This window comes from Tenrec ecaudatus, chromosome 13, assembly GCF_050624435.1.
Source record: "Tenrec ecaudatus isolate mTenEca1 chromosome 13, mTenEca1.hap1, whole genome shotgun sequence".
Taxonomy (NCBI): Eukaryota; Metazoa; Chordata; class Mammalia; order Afrosoricida; family Tenrecidae; genus Tenrec; species Tenrec ecaudatus.
In genome coordinates, this window is record NC_134542.1 from 80,750,009 (window position 1) to 80,769,660 (window position 19,652).

The following is a 19,652-nucleotide window of genomic DNA, read 5'->3' on the forward strand; positions in this document are numbered from 1 at the left end:
CTCTAAGGCATAAAGAATGGACTGGGAACTGCCCAAGATAGTTACCAGTGATGACCCGAAGCTAGTCTACGTGTGCCAGCTACTCTCTACTATGCAGTTTCTTGTACGTTTACTTCTTCTGTCCAGACCCACAACAAGCACTTGGAAGAAAATCAAGGGAAAACAAGGGAAGTCTGCTATCCCTGGAATTTTTACCTACATGTCTGTTTCCAAGACAACGTAAATATAAAATCCTACACTTAGAGGTAAAGCTGTTACTTCAAACTAGCTCAGAGATGTATTCCGTAAATACTGAGAGCACAGGTAATATGAATACCCATCAAGAAATCAGCAAACTTTATGAAAAGGTTTTTAACATCATTATACTCAGATACTCTCTCGTTCGGAATCAAATTCAACCACCCAATATGTTTAACATCCGATCCCTTTGACCAAAGAGGCCCATGGTTTATAGTCATCAGAGGACCATTTAACTATGCCAGCTGGGAAGAATAGCTGGATGTGTTCCGAACCACACCTAGAAAATTCATCTTGAATACCTTCCTATCCCGAGAAATCAGCTTATATGCTATTGTTGATTTTTACAAATGAATTTCCAAACTATAGGCCATTTTCATATTTTATTGAGGATTTAAATTTTCATCAACCCCTCTGACTTGCTCACCTGGAATACCCATCCCACATCATGAGGAAGCAAGACACACCACAGCCTAAGGACCTAGGCTTACCAAAAATGCTTATCCCTGAATTTAACTGTACCTGTAAACCTGGCCTCCAGTTTATGGGGCACAAAGGAACAAGGTGAAACCAGACACCAGGAGGAAGCAAACAAATTCATATAGGGATCTTTCTACAAGATAACTCCACCAAGTTTTCGGAAAGCCAGTGGGGAACAGGTGAGTTAGCAAGACAGAGTGAGTGAGTGAGTGAGTGAGTGAGTGAGTGAGTGAGTGAGTGAGTGAGTGAGTGAGTGAGCGAGCGAGCGCAAGTGTGAGAGTGAGAGAGCCAAGGAGGTGTGAGGTGCTTCATATGGCTCTGCAAGCCACGCTGTGTTCGTCCCACCAAACAGCCTTTGTTGCCCTCAGAGGTCTGGGTGAGAAGGCTGGGAGAGATACTGACTGGATCCTACGATTCCCTGGGAGTGCCTGTCAACAGGGTTGATGTCATCGACACTCTCCTGGATATAAAATCAGCCTCAGCCATCTCAGCACCCAGGAGGGGATCTCACACCTGCCGGCAAGAGAGAAGAGCCAGGAGCACACCATACCCGTTGGGGCCTGAGACCCATTTGCTGAAGCCCTTCACCCAGGAGACAGCTTGGACATCAGAGGCGGCAGAGAAGCAGCGGCAGCGGCAGTGGGGCCCGAGCTGTAATTCTTACACAGCCAACTGTCACACTTGCCTCCTGGCGAGTGTCGGTGGGTTGGCACTGCCAGTGCTGTGGTTGGCAGCTGAGAGCTTTAGCCACTGCATCACCAGGGACACCCTGACATCAGAACTACGGTTACTAAAAAGCCCTGCCATGAAAAACCAACACACCTGGCTGACGTTGGTTAAGCCGATGTCCCTTTTCCGACCACGGCCCCCTTTTTCCCTGCATAGAGGTTGCTGTTGAGTTTATCCTGAAGGAGCAAGACCCAAGCTGAGTCGGTGGACCAGGATATTCCAGAGGGTTTTCAATGGCTGGTGTTTTACCAGTAGACTGCTAAGCCTTTCTTCTAAGGCACCTCAGGGTAGATTTGAACCTGCAACCTTTTGATTAGTGGCCCAGGGCCTTATCAGTGTGCACCATCCAGAGCCTCTCTTTCATATATATATATCACATTGTCGTTGGGTCGCACGGAGCAAAGCACTTCTCTAGGGGTTTTACCTGGCAGCCACCAGCAGGCTGTCTTTCCAGGTGCCTTTGGGCAGGTTTGAAGGTCAGCTTTTAGGGGAGCAGTCAAGCACATGTTTATGCCAGCCACGGGCCTTACTTTTCATACAGAATATAAGGATCGATGTCCTAAGAATCAGTTTCCCATGGAGCTGATCGGAGAACTTGTCACAGGAAAGACTCCACAACACCCACTGCTTTTCAGGTTAGGAAGCATTCACATTCCCAGTATCTTTGGCATTCTGAAACAATTCGGTTTATTGTTTAACTTAACACGTCTTAGTCTCTAAGTTAGAGCTTGTCTGTAATATGAAGTTCCCATTTGAAAATGCCCACCACCCCTGAACTATACTGATTCAAACTCACTACCTTGGCACTCTGTAGTGGAGGAGACTTCCAATTCATCCCAGATGTAATCCATGAAACTTTTCTTTTTCAAAACTATCTTTATACAATTGATGTATGTATGGATTGTGGTAAGAGTTGTTTGAGTCCCTAATAAAATGTAAAAGAAGAAAAGAGAAAAAAATAATTAGGGCAAAGACTGTACAGATGTGCTTTATACAATTGATGTATGTATATGTATGAACTGTGAAAAGAATTGTATCAGCCCCAATAAATTGTTAAAATAAAAAAATTTAATAATTAAAAAAAAACTATCTTTAGATACTTCAGAGACTTTGCAAGCCTTTATTTCTTAAGGCTGATGACTACTGGCTTACTAACCACTACTAGTACCAATAAAAACCTGAAACCAAAATGCTTGGGATACTTTAGGATTTCCAAGAAAGTTATTTCAGCAAACCCACTGCCGTCAAGGCGACTCCGGCTGAAAACAATTCTGTAGGAGAGCAAAGAACTGCCCTAGGGGTTCCCAAAGTTGTACATCTTACCAATGCCGGCTGCCAGAGAGGCTAGTGGATTACCCACTGTACCACTGAGGTTGCCACAGTCACTTCAAAGTCCCCCAAATTTCCATCTTGATAGACTAGAAGGGCTCTACCTTTTAGGTGTGGGCACTTGGCACGCTTAACAATTAGTTGCCAAGAAAGTTTCACCTTTCCGTGAATCCTATATACTCCGGAGCTAAATGTTTTATGGTAAGTTCTCAACTGTATCGGTGGTTCATTTGAGGAAAATGTCATTCTGTTCTATTCAAGAGCCCAGACACTTTCAGAAGCTCTTTGGAAATTCACTTAAAGCATGAGAGACTAACAAAGAAGCCTAAGCTTCATGTCATTGCCGAAGAGAAACAACCAAATGTGAGGCCTCTTTTGTGAATTACAACACTCAAGACTCTTTCATAGATCTTGTCTGTCTCTGACCTTCACAACCTTGGAGATGTCTGCTTTCCATCACTCTAGCACACTCTAACTTGGTCAACTGTAAAGCCGACAAGCTGTCCACCCTCGGTTATCCGCTCTATGCAGGGAAGGCCAGCACTGAGAACGCCATTCAGCTGTTACACTCAAGATAGTCCATCACCTCGGAGCTCCCAACAGGAACGCGCTGCCCAGACAAGACCTGTGACTTTGTTTGTGGTCCCTGCAGCCAGAGCCCTTGTTCTTGTGGTTGTTGTTAGGTGCTGTTGAGTCAGGTGCAACTCACAGCAACCCAACAGAACTAAGCAGCCTAGTGCTGAGCCATCCGCCCAACTATTTGTTGGTGAACCCCTTGTTGCAGCCACTGTGTAAATCCAGCTCATTGATCTCTTTTTTTTTTTTTTGCTGTCCCTCTACTCTGCCAAGTATGATGCCCTTTTCCAGGGCCTGGTCTCTCATCACAACATGCCTAAAACCGTGTGAGATAAAGTCTCTCTATCCTTCATCCACGACAGATTTGTTTGTTCTTCGGGCAGTCCATGGCACTGTCAGTATTTTTCGCCAGCACCATGATTCAAATGCATTGATTCGGCCTCAGTTCAGACATATGATCCCTCCGGACTCACTCCGCACGCCTGTCATGCTGCCGTGCCATGTTGCTGTTCTTTACCTGGTGACGGGGGACGGGCCGTACCTGCTGCAGTCCGCGTCATGACTGTCCACTGGCCTCATGGCTGGGCGACAAGAGAACGTATGACTGCAGGCAACATGTGTGAGAGCCGACAAAACAACTTTGGGGGAGCAAAGGGACGCAGGTTGAAATCCTGGAACTCCTCGTAGGCAGATCCCTTAGGTGCAAAGTGGAGCCTTCTACCCGCCGAAGGTTACTAAGGTGAGAGAACCCAACCCGGCTCAGAGCTGGTATTTAACTGTGGGCTCTCCGCCTGCCGCCCTGCTCCCAGGAGAAAAAGAGGAGGCGGTAAGAAATCCCCTTAGCTTACAATGGACTGCCGTCCACAGGTAGCGCAAACTGCCATCACCTTCATAATCATTTAAGTGTGGAAGGTGGAGATTTGAGCGGGGTCTAGACAGAAGAGCCCGGGCGGCAGAGCGGGCTACAGAATGAGCTGCTAACTCTGACTCCAAGGACAAAGATGAGGCTGGCTCTTCCTCTAACGACTGAAAGGCTCGGGAACCCACAGGGGCCGTTCTGTTCTGTCCTGGGGTCACCAGCTGTCAGAATCAGCTTGAGGGAAAGAGGTCTGCTTTTAGGGGCCATGGGCAGGGCAGAAGAGGACAGCAGCAAGGAAGCTGAGAGAAAAACGATGCCCGCCAGAAAGGGGCCCACACCCACGTCCATCACGTCAGTCCCGATTCACAGCGATCCTGAAGGGCAGAAGAGAGCCGCTTCCCTTGGGTTTCAGAGGCTCTAAACACTCCAGGGAGCCGGTGCCTGCGTCTTCCTCCTGCTGCTAGGTTTGAACTGTTGGCGCTGTGGTGAGTAGCCCAATGCATAACCAACTATGCCAGCAGGGACCGTTAGAAAATGGGCCAAAAAAGCACACAAACACACTGCCATTGAGTCAATTACAACTCCTATCAAGCCTATAGGACAGAGTAGATCTGCCCTTTGGGTTTCGGAGAACTTTGAATCTTGCCAGAGTAGACAGCCTCATCTTTTTCTTAAGGAATGACTGGTGGGTTCGAACCACTGACATTTAGGTCAGTCACTCAATGGTAACCTACTATGCCCCCAGCCCTCCAGGAATCATAAATGACCCACCACCCATAACCCCCCCACCAAGGAAAACACAGGAGTTCAGTGGCACCAGTGGGAAGATGGGGGGCAGCTTGGGTTGGAAAGGAAAATTAAGGCCCAGATTACAGAGGATCTGGGAAGCAATGAGACCTTTACACACCACCCTCACCTGACCCGGCATCAGGCACAGTGCTTTGCTCTCTGTTACATGCAAATATTAATATAGTGCATGCATTTAAAACAGCCATTGAGGTGCTTCACACAATGGATGGGTGGATAGATGGTGGTAAGAGCTGTACAAGCCCCCAATAAAATGATTAACAACAAAACAGCCATTGAAAACATTTCCAAGAAAGGCAGATTCTTATAATGTATTTTCTCTATTAAGAATATAAATCCATTTATCATTTTCCACACTGACTTCTTGTCAAATTTTTTTAAACATCATTTCTAACCTCATAGTGTGGCCGTCTCCTGTTCTTTTACTCTTAAATCAGTGCCATTACACCCCACTTTGCATAGATCTTTCAAATCCTTGCCCATTTCATGGGGTCAACTTAGCTAAACTCAGATTTCTTTTTAAATAAGTCGATGCTGACTCATAGTGGCCTGAAAAGACAGGACAGAACTGCCCTGTGCGTTTCTAAGGTTGTAACTTTGTACAGGAGTAGAAAGCCCCATCTTTCTTTTGAGGACCAGATGGTGACCTCAGAGCTAGCAGTCCAACTCTTACGCCACCAGGACTCCAAAAAACACCCCATAAAATATCATCTATAAATCCACTTAAGCGGCTAGACATTCCTAGAAGCAAGGATAAGCATGAGGGTACTGCTGTCAATTCCAGCAGGCTGTAAAATTCTACCAGGTTGTCCACTCTTCCTCCGGGCAACCTCAGATGCCCTAAGTTACAGGAGATTGTCAGATACGTCAATCACTGTCTACCAAAGTATGAAATACTGAACCGAACACAAGCCAAACGAACCTCACTGGCCGGGAGTGCACTAGGGGCTGTGGTGAGCCGCCCAGAGCCTAACCACTATCCACGGAGCGGCCCTCCATTCAGTGTTGCCTCCTGGCACAGCCCTGGGGTCGGCGGGGAACGATGCTCCACAGGGTTTGCCATGCTGTTCTCCAGAAGCAGATCTGTAGCCTTTCTTCCAAGACACTCTTAGTGGACTCCTGGACGAAACTCAAACTCGCTGCCTGAGTCCATTCTGACACCTAGCAAGGAGGCCTGGATGGGGAGCGGGTCACCTTGGGTTGCTAACGGAAAGGTCAACACTGTGAAACCACCAGCCGCTCTTTAGGAGGAAAGACTCGCCTTTCGATTCCTGTAAAGCGTTACAGGATCAGAAATCCACAGGGGCAGTTCCACCCTGTGCTACAGGTCCAGGTAAGTACCCTGGAGCCAAGTGAGCTCGGTAACCACGGACCTACCCAAGGGCGCGCACATGAATCACTCAACAACAAAAACCGACTCCCTGCCACAGAGCCCATGATGCACTGTGGCCTCCCGTGGGTTTCCAAGACTGTCACTGGTTATGGGAGTAGAAAGCCCAGTCTTTCTCCCTCCGAGCTGCTGGTGGTCTTGAACTCCCAACCATGCGGATCGCAGCCCAGTGCTTAACCACGGCACCACCAGGGCTCCTTTAATATGAAATATTAGTCAAGTTTACAATATTTTTATATTGTTCTAGGATTTTCTTTTTTTCCCACTACTGGATGCTGTACACACTTCACTTCAGTGATGACCATCTGAAGCAAGGAGAATTTTCTCTCGCACGTAATGAGTGTGGTTCCCGAATTCGAGTGGTAACTCCGCTATGGAGCCAATTCTGACAGCAGCAATGCTCACAGGACAGGGAGAACTGCGCCCGTGGGCTCCACGCCTGTCACTGTGAGTAGGAATGCGTGTCTTTCTCCCTGACCCTGCGCTTGGCAGGCCGCTGCATAACCCTCTGTGCCACCAGAGTGGGTGCTGCTGCCAGCAAGCCGGCCCTAACCCACAGCCACACTACGCTCAATTGAAGGAAGCACTGCCGGGTCGTAAGCCATCCTGATAATTGTTCCTACGCCTGAGCCCACTGTTGCAGCCACCAGGTCATTCCATATTGTTGAAGGCCTGCCTCTTCTGTTCTCCCTTCACTGCACACCAAGCATGAAATCATTCTCCTGACAGTACGTCCACACCATGGAAGATGAAGTCTCGCCATCCTTGCTTTGCTACCCTCGCCTCTAAGGAGCATGCCACCCAAGCTTCTTCCAAAACAGATTGCTTTGTCCTTTGAGCAGTCCACGGTACTTTCAAAATTCTTCTCCAGCACCGCAATTCAAATGAATTGATTCGCCTTCACTCTTCCTTATTCAATGTCCAACCACCACAGCTTGGGTCAGTGCACGTCAATCCTCAAAGTAACCTCCTTGCTTTTCAACAGTTTTTAAAAAGGTCTTGTGCAGATTAACCCAATGCAACACGCATTTGGATTTCTTGACTGCTGCTTCCATGAGTATTGATGGTGAATCCAAGCAAGACAAAATCCTTCACAACTTCAACCTTTTCTCCATGTCCCATGTTACCTCTTGGTCCAGTTGACAAGGTAACAATCAGAGTGGGTGCAGGGTTAGTCAATGAAGCAGTGCAAACAAATCATTGTGGTCAAAGGCATCTTCTATCTTGGCATTCCGCAATCCTCTGCACCAACTGGCTCTCTTTTGCTAACGATTCCATGCTCCCAACATTGGCGAGACCCAATAGCTATCATATCCCTACTCAGCCAGTCACTGGCAACAGGTGTAGGGCACTAAAAGTGCCTTGGCTTCATCAAGATTCCCTGCCCCCGAGGCATGCGGCTAATGGAACGTAACCCAAATCAGGGTTGTTATCAAGTAACGCGGCGAATGAGGACAGCAAAGCTCCCCCGTGAGCCATGTGGCGTGAAGTGTGCCTAGGCCCAGGCAGGATGAGCATCCAGCTGGGGCCCAGCTCCAATTTCTGAGTCCCAACCAAACACACATTGTTGCTTTCCACCACAAGAGGGAAGGGGGACACAATGGGGACTGGCAACCCGCAATCCCTTCTACAGCACGGTCTGCATGAAGGGCGGCGGGAGATGCAGGGCTATGCTGTTTCACCGGCACATGCTTTTGAAAACCCACCCATCTGCTCCAAGTCAGCAAGCACTCAATAGACATTGCTAACTAACGTTGCTAATCCCAAATAATGTAGAGTAATGCTCAGCAGAGAGAAAGGGAGGTTAATGGGTTGCATGGGAATAATGGGCAGCTCCGAGTTTTTGAGCAGTAACCCAATACCCCATTACACAAGTGCCTGTGCATGCAGCCGTTCAGACCGTGGAAGACGCCAGGGCCTCTGGCGAGCGACTACAGGGGGGGGGGTGTATCACAATAGTAGTGCAAGCGTTCATAGCCTTCAGCACAAGGTCTGTTGGTGTCATAACCACTCAAAGCACTTCTGAAAATACCCACTGCGGTGAGCAGCCTGGGCTTCTTGGTTCCCACTCACCTCTCTTCCCTCGCTGATGACTAACCCCCTTTTTCTCTGTGGGGCACCCGCCCTGCACCGACACTGTGCGTTTCTAATGGGTGCTGCAAAACCACAACTTGTCTTTGGCCAACATCACACCAATTAGGGTCTTACCCAAATGGAACGACGGGATGTGAAATTACCAGTGCCCACAGTGCTGGGTGTACCGGGCACTGCGCTAGGCCTGGTGATGCACCAATAAATAAATCAGACCTGAGCCAAAGGGCTCTGACCTTGGTCCAAGAGGCAATGTTTCTCAGATAACACCTAGATGTCCAGACAGACTTGGTGCTATACATCTTGGTAACATATATATAACAATGAAGTCGGATGGCAACATATATAATAATGGAGTCACTAAACAGCCATTGAAACCATGCCAAAGAAGAATGTGCCTGGAAAAAGTCAGGGGAGGGAAGCACATTCTGTAAGTCTAGATTGTACTCTCACCTGCACAAATCACATCTGCATTCTTCCCTCTTTTTCACGGCTCATCAGAAGCACAGGTGAGAGGAGTCTACCTTAGCATGGGATATATGCATGGAAAGGTCAAAATCAAGTATGTCTTAGGGATGGCCCCACTCCCCTACCCTCCTGCCAGTGAGGTCACGGGGGTAATAAGCCACTGCTCATGACTGGCGAGTAACCCTAGGTGTGCTGGGGTGGGGCAGGAAAAGTGGTGAGTCACTGTGGCCCTGGGCTATCATCGAACATCCTGGATTCTCAACAGTCTGCAACTGCTCGAGGAAGATTTGTACCCACCAAGTCCCTCGTGATAGTCCCTGCGCCAGGAACTCCGGGCTGCCGCCCTCTCCCAATTTTCTTGTCTGATGGGACTCTTCTCTCCAGAATAATCCAAAACACCAAACTCACTGCTACTCATTGTGACTCTACAGAACTGCCCCCGTGGGTTTCCCAGACTGCAATTCATTCTGAGATAGAAAGCCTGTTTTCCCCCGCAGGGCAGCCAGTGCCTTCTAACTGCAGACTTTGTAGCTGGCAGCCCAATGTGCAACCACCACACCATCAAATCTCCTTGTCTCCAGAATACTTCCCTTGGTGTGTCTACCTCTGGGTCTATGTCTGCTGTCTGTCTGTCTCGCTCCCTCCTCCCTCTTCTCCCTGTAGATGAGCACCCTTCGCATCAGCATCACAGCCAAACTAAACCAGGAGGTCGCATTCTCAAAGATGTTTCCAGAGAGCCCTTTAAATCAAAATGGCTATCACGCAAAACCCAGAAGCCATTCTCCTGCTTGGCTGCTCCCAACCTCACTGGCAGGTCCCCACTGCTGTGGAGTCCTCGGTTCCTGGCAACCCTATAGGACAGCGCCACACTGCCACAGAGCCTCCACAGCTACCATCCTCACTGTAAGAGACTCACCTTTCCCTCCAAGTGGCTGGTGGGGCCAAACCACCAACTTTTTAGTTTGCAGCCAAGCACTTAACTGCTGCCCCACCAGGGCCCCGTTTGTTAGCAGAGACTGCCTCCTTCACGCTCGCTCTTGTCCACACAGGGACCTGGCAGCAATTCCATGTTAACCACAACTTTTTTATGGCCAGCTAATGGGTACTGATGGATACATCCTCTTCCTGAGGTTCACACCCCGTTGCTTAATATTTTGAAAAGCCAATCCACTAGGGACACGTTTTTAAAACTGAAGATGTGCAAGCTGCTCAGACATAAGAGAGCCCATAGCTCAGCACATCGCTCCATTCCAGAACCTTTTCAAGAAAATCCATACCGGCTGTGCGGTGAGGGCTCCTCCCTGTGCTCCGAAATAGACAAGAAGGGCACAGCACAAACATTTGGGGACAGAGTGAAAATGGGTCACCTGCAGCCGACTGCCTCTCCCGCTACACCACGCGCATAAAGCAAGGGTTGACTCCGCACAGAAAGTGCTTCAGAATCACTCGTGCAGACAGACACCAGCAGGAAGACTCCAGGTACGATGAGCCACACACAGAGGAATACGCATCCAGGCTTTGTTGTTAGGTTGAGAGATACCAAGATGAAAGGCAAATGATATGTTCATTTCTTTCTTTTCAAAGAAAGAGAGAGAGAGATCTGAAAAGTGGTTTCCTCTAGAATGCTGCCTGGGCTACCAGGCCAGATTATAAATCACACTACGCCCCGAAGCTTACTTAATAAAGACGTGGAAAATAAACAAATGATTCATCAGAAGCATGTGAATTTCTGAAACTCTGTTGGGGTAGAAAGTTTTATTGCCATTATTAGGGAGCTGGTTTGAATCCTCAACATCAAAGCATCCTTGTTAGCCCTGAGGTTCTGAAGCCAAAATAACCCCATAAAAGAAACAGTGAGAAACTGCCACATGTATTGGTCTGTTTTCTCCATTTTTAGCCAATTCTGTGGCCGTAATATCCTCATGGGTGACTCCATGAATAAAGATAGTACGGGGAAAAGAGGACGGATAATCAGAAGAACTAGGCTCAAGCTCAACTCCATTATTGATAGATGGGAAAATATCTAAATTAATGGGCCTTAGTTTCCGTAAGTGACAAATCGGATATGAAACCTGTAAGTAAAGTACCTTAATAAACCGCAAAGTACTGTATTTTAATATCCCAGCACTGGCTCCAGTTTGGAGGCCTGGTGGCACGTCAGATTACTCCTCCGGCTGCTAACCACAAGGTTGGTGGTTCGAAACCAGAAATGGATAAGGGGATGAGGCTGTCTACTCCTAGAAAGATTTACAGTCTAAGAAACCCTAATTATAGGGTCACGATGAGTTGGAATCAACTCAATGACAGTGGGCTTTGTTATCGTCGGGAAAAGGGACTTCAGAATTCCCATGTTTCTAGAGCTCTTGGAGAAATTTTAGCATTTAATGGTTTGGCAGTTATATAATCTACTGTCAACTTGAGGGAAGGGGTGGAGTCTACCCTGTCAATCAAGTCATAGCCAAGGAGGCCTCAGTGTGTACATAGCCTTCTCCTGGGGATTCTGGGAACTCCTGTCTTCTTCCCTGGAGGCGGGGCACACACTCTGCTTTACATTCCTGTTGACAAGCCACATGGAGCTACGCTGATGGAAAACAGAGGCCTAGAGCTGGAGGAGCCACATGGAGACCCACGCCAGTGCTGAGATGCTTCCACCACCACTGGATCCATAAGAGTTTCCATCCACTGGCCTGTGATCTTCCTGTATTTGGCCTTCATTGCATGTGTTGTGTGATTCTGAAGAGGACTTTATAGATTAGTATCGGACATATGGGCTAATATCGGACTTATGAACTTGATCTGGACTGGGCTGGGATGTTTTCTTAATATATAATTACTCTTAATATAAAGCTGTTTCTAATACACATGAGTGTCTATGAATTTGTTTCTCTAGCCAACCTGGACTAACACAAAAGGTAATCCCATGTGAGGGATAATTAGAATGAGAAAACTTGAAGGTCCAAGATAGTTTAAGAACCTTGTATGATGGACATTTATATAAAGTACTTGGGAAGCAGAAATCTATTTTTTTTTTGGCCACTGAAATTAAAAACGCAATTCAAAACAGTACTGTCTTAGACACTAAACAAAAATCATGCTCTCCCCCGCAAACTACAACTCTGTTCTAGTTTTCTTTTTATAAATTGTACTCCTGTAACTTAACAGTTAAACTGACTTTTTCATTAGTGAGATAAAAATAAAAGTCATTTCCCTGGTTATGAGACTCTCCACAATCCACCAGCAACTCAGACAAAACCTTTACAATTGGGTTAGAAATGTCTGATGGAAACACTGACATCGTGTTAACCTCCAGCTGTGCCGGCAGGCATCATTTTAATATGGATGACAGCTGGGCCAACGCAGGGATACTGGGTTTAAGGACAATCCATCAACAACTCGGACAAGGATATGGCCTAAAAATGGACCATTTAATCAAGACAACTCCATGGATGCTGAAACTCTGTCCTCTACCATCCCCTATCAAACTCCTCCACCCCATGACACTAAATAAATGGTAAGTGGTAAAGACCTAAAAGATTCTTTTTCTTCTCCGGGCTGTTGGGGGAAGCAGAAATGGGCTGACTAGGAATCAGCTGCGTTTTTGCTTTATGATGAATGTAAAATATGCTAATTTGGACATTCTGGTGGTTAACTGGACCAAAAAGGGGGGGGGGCAGGAAAACCAGTGCTTGCAAGTTGCAGCAAGAATAAGTTTATGGCAGTACAGCTGCAAGACAGGGCCATGAAAGCCACCCTAAATTTATTTCTGGACTTTCCTGCCTCCACTGGAGCCAATGACACGATTTCCCATCCCTTATTGTCAAATCACAACGGGTCCGGAAGCCTGGACGGGCCTCACTTGGCAGGTAACAGGCGCACCCCTCGGAGGAAGCCCTGAAGGATGTCAGATACCATGTTTCCCTGACTCACACGCACGCACTTTCCATTCTCAAACCGCCAGGACAGATTTACAATGCGTGCTGACTGATACCCACCAGGCATTCTGGCTGGCTGAAAAGTTTTGTGGAAATGTCACTTTCGGGAGATGGCAGTGGCTCAGATGCGTCCAACATGCAAAGGGCGACTCCTAAGGAACTGCTCTTGGCCGCACGCTCAATAAAGTCTTCCCTTCCCAGGAATCCAGCAGCAGCTGTGGAAACCCAAGCAGCTCTGTCTTCCTGGAAACAGATCTGAAGTCTCTCCAGAGAAGCTTCAAGACGCCAGTTGTTTCTGCAGCTTCTCTCCCCTCCCCCGTGCCGTGCCCGGAGCGCCAGCCTGGCAGGAGCGACGATGACCCAGGAAGGAAACGCCGGGAGAGTAGCGGATCTGCTGGAAGCAGAGACGCTGCCTCCCTCCGTTTTCACTACGGAGACACACCAGCCCTCGGCACAGCCACCCGGGTCTCGCCTTTCCTCCCCCGCCCACGGCGGCACCCCTGCAAACACACTCTTCATTTCTGGCGCCAGCGACCTCAGCCACCCCGAGCCCCTTTCCACGAAGAATTTTGAACCCGGCACTTCCTTTCCGCGCCCGAGTTGATGCCACCACCCTCTACCTGGTAGTGGGCCGCACGACGACGCTGCTCCGGGGGTCAAGTTCAAGATGAAGGTGCCCTCCGAGCCGACTCCTGCAGGGGAACGGCGCGCCCGAGCCGACTCCCACGTTTGCGACCCGGGGATCCGGGCTCGCCCAGAGGGGTTTGGAGGGGGCAGGGGTGGGCAGGGCGGTGGCCCTCGCCCAGCCCTGCGGCCCCCGGCCCTTGGGCCGCGGCGCCGCACTGCTACCTGGCCACCGCCGCATTTCCTCCGGGAGCGCGGACACAATGAGCCAAGTTAAGTTTGGAGAACGCCGGTCCAGGGACGGTGTTTCTGTCTGCAAACACGCCGCACAATGCCGAGGGCTTCCTTCCGAGCCAGCCGTTCCGGAAAGCCGCCGCGCCGGAGCGAAGAGCCCCCCACATCCTCCGGGCTGCGCGCCTGCACCCCAATGTCCTCCAGGAAAAACTAGCACCCAGATGAGAGCCCTGACCACCTCGCCACGCTCCAAAAATACGGCGGCTCACGAGCTAAAGACCATTCGGGTTTCTTCCGCACCCCCCACAAAGGAAAAAGCATCCACGTCTCCTCTCTAACTTCCACTGCGCCCCCCCCCCGCCCCCCAAATACAAAAGCCTGTCTGCTGAGAATCACAGTGGTTGGGATCCAGGCGAAGCTAGGGCTTCCAGCCCAGCGCTGGGGCAGTCACACGCCGTCCCCTCCTCCCCCTCCGCTGAAACTCACTTGGCAACTTCGGGACCTGCGCACCCCTACACTCTGGGGGCGCCCCGGGCCGCGCAGTGCCAGGAGCGCGTCTCCCCCGCCTGCTCCGCCCAGGTACCAGGAGCAGCCCAGGCCCGTGCCAAGCCCGAAGGCGCTCAAGGCAGGAAAAGGGGTGAAGAGGCGCTCCGGGTGCGGAGGGGGGCGGTCTGGAAGCTCGCGGCGGGTCCCCCGCGCGCCCCCGATACCCACCAACCCCAGCTCCGCTGGGGGCTCGCTCGGGCTGGGAGAGGTCGGCGCAGGGCAGGCGCGGGCTCCCTGGAGCCAACGGGACGAAGGCCGAGAGCGCCCAACATGTCCGTGCCGGTCCCCGGAAACCTCCGGGTGTGCCCGGCGGAAGAGCGGGGCTCCAGGAACTTTCCCACCCGCTTTGCCACGCGCCCCATCACCTTCGCCGCCTCCCAGGGACCCCTCGGGCTCCGCGCCCCGCGGCGGCTGGCCGTGCCCGCGGCGCACGCAGGCCCCGGCGGCGGAGTTACCTGTCCGCAAAGTTTCCAGCTCCTCCGCGCGGCTCCCCACCTCCAGGGCCGGGCCTCGGGGAGCGGCCGGCGGGGCGCGCGGCGGCGGCAGCCTCTCCCGAGCTCCAGGGGCGGCCACAGCTCCCGCAGCTGCCAGAGCGAAAGCTGCGCTCCGGCCCGTCCCCCCGCCTCGCACGGCCCACACCGGGGCCTCATTGGCAGCGCCAGTCCCCGCCCTCGCGCGGGTGCCCGAAGGCACCTTCCTCGCGCGCGCCCGGCCGACCGCGCCCCTCCCCGCCCGGGCGGCGGCGGCCGCGGGGACCCGCTGGGGCGCCGGGCGCGAACTTTCCCCGGGGCGCGGGCGCGGCCCCTCCACCGCCCCGCTCCGGCCGCCGGGCCCCCGCGGGCCGCCCCTGGGCGCCTCTGGGACTCGATCGCGACGGGCGACAGCCTTTCCTATATTTCCCCAGCCGCTTTCAAATCAATCAAGTGACCCGGCCCTCCCCTCCCCTCCCCACTGGCGTTTGAAAACAGCCGGGGAGGACATATGGGAGCAATTAACCGAGCTGAAGTTTCGGTGGATGCTTTAGGGTGGCTTGTGTGGCTTTCTTGGCCCCACTTAAACACACACACACACACACAACCCCACCCCCAATGCGGGGAAGATGGAGGCATCTTGGCTTCTGGGTCCTTGTTTTTCCCAAAACAGGAAGTTAGGGGCGTTCAGGGACCCCAGGCGCAGCCCTACCCACCAGCCACTGTGCGGAAGAAAGATGTGACAGTGGTGCTGTGAAGATTTACAGCCTTGGAGACCCCAGGGGCGGCTCTCCTCGGTCACATAGGGTCACTGGAGTGGAATGGACTTGATGGCAGTGAGTTTGTTTGTTTGGTTTTTGGTTTAGGGAGCTGGTGACTGACTGGTTTGCTCCAGGGCCCCCTCCTGCCAGGGCTCTGGACTGGCCTTGTGATGCCCATGCCACATCCACAGAGGCCCAAGCCTGCTTGCCTGTTGCCTGGGGAGAGGAGGAAAAGGGGACGAAGTATGAATTACAAAATGCTATTATTATTTGGGTTAGTGGGAGTAAATTAAATCCCGAAGTTCCCAGAATGTTTTGCTATACCCCAGTAGACTGAAACCCTAAGTCCTGGGGATTGCAGAACCCAGCCTGCCCTTAAAGCCGTTTAGATTGGCTTTCATTCAGAAGGGTTCCTTGGGATTGCTGCCGCCCTGTGGGGTTGGGCCCCATTGGGGTGCTGGAGCAGTGACTATGGACGTTCTATAAATGGATTTATTGGTAGCCATACCCTTGCTGTGCCTTGCCGTCTTTAAAGAACAACTGCTTTAACAAGCTCCCCTATAAAAACTTCAACCTCATGCAGAGAGCTTCCCAATATAAAGATACGGGTTGTGGGGTGTCGATATTGAAAGTTCTTAGGACAAAGGGACGGGAAGCAAAATGGCATACAATCTGTCGACAGGAAGAAAAGATGGCTGAAATTGGTTTGATTTTTCACCCATCATGCAGTTGACTACCATCCTGATCCTTCCATTGCAAATGCCATCCTGGGCATGAAGTCTTCCTGGAAGAAGGCGGGGTATGACTAGCTAAAATGAAACATAAACTTATTAAACCAGAGAAGCTATTGACTTCTTTCTCCACTCTGAAATGTCTCCTTGCTGAAAAAGACGGTAATTGGTTTTATTTAATTTCTCCTGCAATGAAATGCATGAAAGATAGCAATCTTGCAACAGCAGATGAAAAAGCCAGACAGCAGCCTGAGTGATGGCACAATCAAAAGAAGAAAGCTCCACTGTGGTTTCATCCCAAAAACTAAGGCAGAGGGAAGTGAAATAATCAAACTCTCAGCCATTTTAAGGACCCTAGGACTCTAAGGAGCTGGCCGACTGGTGACATTCTCCAGCCTTCCTAAGAGGGGGTGAAATGGACGAAGGATGCAAGTTAGAATTTGTATCACATTCTTTGGACTTGGCTTCTCCTGAGCTGTGCTACCAAACGTTGTTTTCTGAAATTCCTTAGTTAAATGAAATTAATCCCTTCCCCCAATGCTCCCAAAGTAGTAAATAGAATTGCACATAAAATAAATACGTTAATTACCAGGATCTTTAAATTACTTTCAGTTGAGAAATTTTGGTCTTTAGCGTTCTCAAAAGTGACAGCCACTAAAGTAACTTCATCACTGCCTTGTTAGGAGTGTTTAGCATTCTAAACAGGCATACAGTTAGCAATCTGAAATTTGTACGCAGAAGGCCCCTGCCTGCCTGTCTTCCTGCGGTGTTTATGTAACCCAAACTACATATGTTATTATGCACAGTCTCATTTCCAGCCTTGAGCAGATAACATTACAGCCTGGATGGTATACCATGAACATAAAAGCTGCCTTAAGCACTAGGTGAAGCTGGTGCATTTTATAAAAGACAAGGCTTAAGAAACAAAGTAATAGAAAGTCACATGTGAGAAAGGATACAAATTCATAGACACTCCTATGTGTATAAGAAAGAGCTTTATATAGAGTAATTGAATATTAAGAAAACAGCCCAGCCCAGATCAAGTCCATAAGTCTGATATTAGCCCTTATGTCTGATACCAATCTCTAAATTCCTCTTCAGACTCACGCAACACATGCAATGAGGTCAAATGCAGGAAAATCACAGACCAGTGGGTGGAAAGTCTTGTGGATCCAGTGGCAGAGGAAGTATCTCAGCACTGGCAGGGGTCTCCACGTGGCTCCTCCAGCTCCAGGGCTCTAGCCTAGCAACCTGTGTCTTCTCAAAAGGAATGACTCGCAGGGAGTGAGTTTGTGTCCCACCTCCAGCGAGCTATTTACCTCCTTAGCACCTACAAATGAGGTCATCAAGCTGCAACTTGATTGACAGGCAAAACTCTACCCCTTCACTCTTAAATCTCAAATTGACAACAGATTATGTGACTACCACACCCATTGTAATAATCCGGGGGAGGGGGATGGAACATTTTTCTAATCATTTTTATATGTAACGTTTTAGCTATCAGAGGTCCAAAAAATGAACTGTAAGCTTTTCTTTGAAATAGAATTTTTCTTTACAAAAGAAAATATGTTTTACTTGCTCATTAGATTACTGTATTTTTATGGGGGGGGGTGTTAGGAATCAATGCTTGCTTTTCCTAGGAAAACTCTGCTCATTCCATTTGGCTTAAATATACAGGAACGCCTGTGAAAGCTCAAACCTGAATCAGGTGAAAACTTGTCTGAGAAGAAAAACTCAAATATCCTCCATGAAGATGAACAACAGAAAGTGGTGAGGCTGTACCATGCTAAAGACCCACAACTTAGAAGGCTCAGAAAAACAAGGCGCATTCTGGACTTCACTGTATTTGTGTAGCTACGAGCTACAAAACAAGCGGGCTGGAAAAATACATCACACCAGGCCCTAGGAGCGTGAGACCTGAAGAGCTAGCTGGCGCTCAGCGAGCGACCGCTCTGGCCCCTCTCCGGAAGGGAGCACAAAAAAGACCCCAGAGAGCGCGGGAGAAACCTGTGGAGAAATGCTCACAATCACAAAAAGGACTGTGGCCCATAAATATATAATGTCCTTTCATTTAATTATGTCTCTTTCTTTTCCGCTATTAGTTCTTAAGCGTTGGACTACTGTCAGGTCGCAGGTTCAAGCCCACCAGCTGCTCCGAGAAAGAAAGATGAATTGTTAAGCTCCTGTAAAGATTTCTAGCATCAGAAATCTGATGTAATATGAATCGGACTTGACCCAATGGCAGTAGGTTGGTGTTATTTCTACAAGTGCACATGTACCTGCACCAACTCAAAATTAGAAGTTTAAATAAATGTTTTTCAGAAAGCTGAAAATCAAAATAATAATAGGAAAAAAATGCCTTTAAAATCCTGAATACTGTTATTTAGAGAAAAAATATACTAAGAGCAAAGACTATCTCCAGAGGTTGACATTACAAAGCATCCAGAAGCCCTTGGGACGAGAGGGCTTATGACCAAAGGGCCAAACTCATGGAGTTGACCCCTGGTGGCTTCATGGGCTAAACGTTGGGCTGCTAACTCAAAGTGGATAGTTTGCAACTGCTGCTGGAGAAAGATCTGGCTTCCTACTACTTTTAGGAAACTTTTTATTGGAAACTAGTTGGAAACTATAGCCCTTAGACATCCTTCAAGCCTGGAGCTGAACTGACTGACCCCCATCACTCAACTTTCAGCCAAACGATAAACAGGTAACGATAACAACGGGGACGTATGCACTTCATAGCATAATCAACCACAAGAGACCAAAAGGGCAGCATTTACCCAGTAGAAGCTCAGAAGGCAGGAAGGGACAGGAAAGAGAGAGGATTAGAAATGCCTGTAGAGAGTAAGAAGGGTACTGATACATTGTGAGGATTGCAATTAATGCCCTGAAATAAAATCTGTACAGATTGAATGGAAAACCAATCTGCTCTGCGAGCTTTCACACAACTCACAATACAAAGTTAATATATATATATTGCATAAACATTATCTGACGAGAACAATCCCTAAACATATAAACATAGCTACAGTATACCAGAGTGCATCTTTACACCTTCCTTCAGCTTGTCAACAGTCTAGCATTTCTCAACAGAGTGCAAGAAAACAGCCACTAGTAGCCTGGTCATTTTTCCATCCAGTGTCCTGCCCTTGGCAATCGGCAAGGAAAGGTGTGAGAAAAGAGAGTGCCTTTTGAGTCTCCGTCGACTTTACCCCCTGGCTCAGATTCATAAATCGGCTATTTTAAACCAAGCCTAAGTTAGGATGCCAGCCCGTGTTTATTCTGGTATGTGTGGTACAGAGTACCTGGTGAAAAGTGATGTGTTCGTAACAGTATAGTATATTGTAATCAAATGCAAAGACTGTGACAGGACTTAGTTTTGTTTTTT

General features: G+C 49.1%; 1 protein-coding gene across 3 annotated transcripts in view; it reads right to left on the reverse strand.

Annotated features, from left to right (window-relative positions):
- The window catches only part of TANC1 (tetratricopeptide repeat, ankyrin repeat and coiled-coil containing 1), a 299,529-nt gene extending 284,611 nt beyond the window's left edge, over window positions 1–14,918 (reverse strand). For 2 of the 3 annotated variants that reach the window (XM_075529696.1, XM_075529694.1), the window contains exon 1: window positions 14,758–14,918. The gene's annotated coding sequence lies outside the window, so the exon portion shown is untranslated. The remainder of the gene's footprint in view (window positions 1–14,757) is intronic. The other variant, XM_075529697.1, reaches the window with a different exon arrangement.
- Window positions 14,919–19,652: the final 4,734 nt, after the last annotated feature.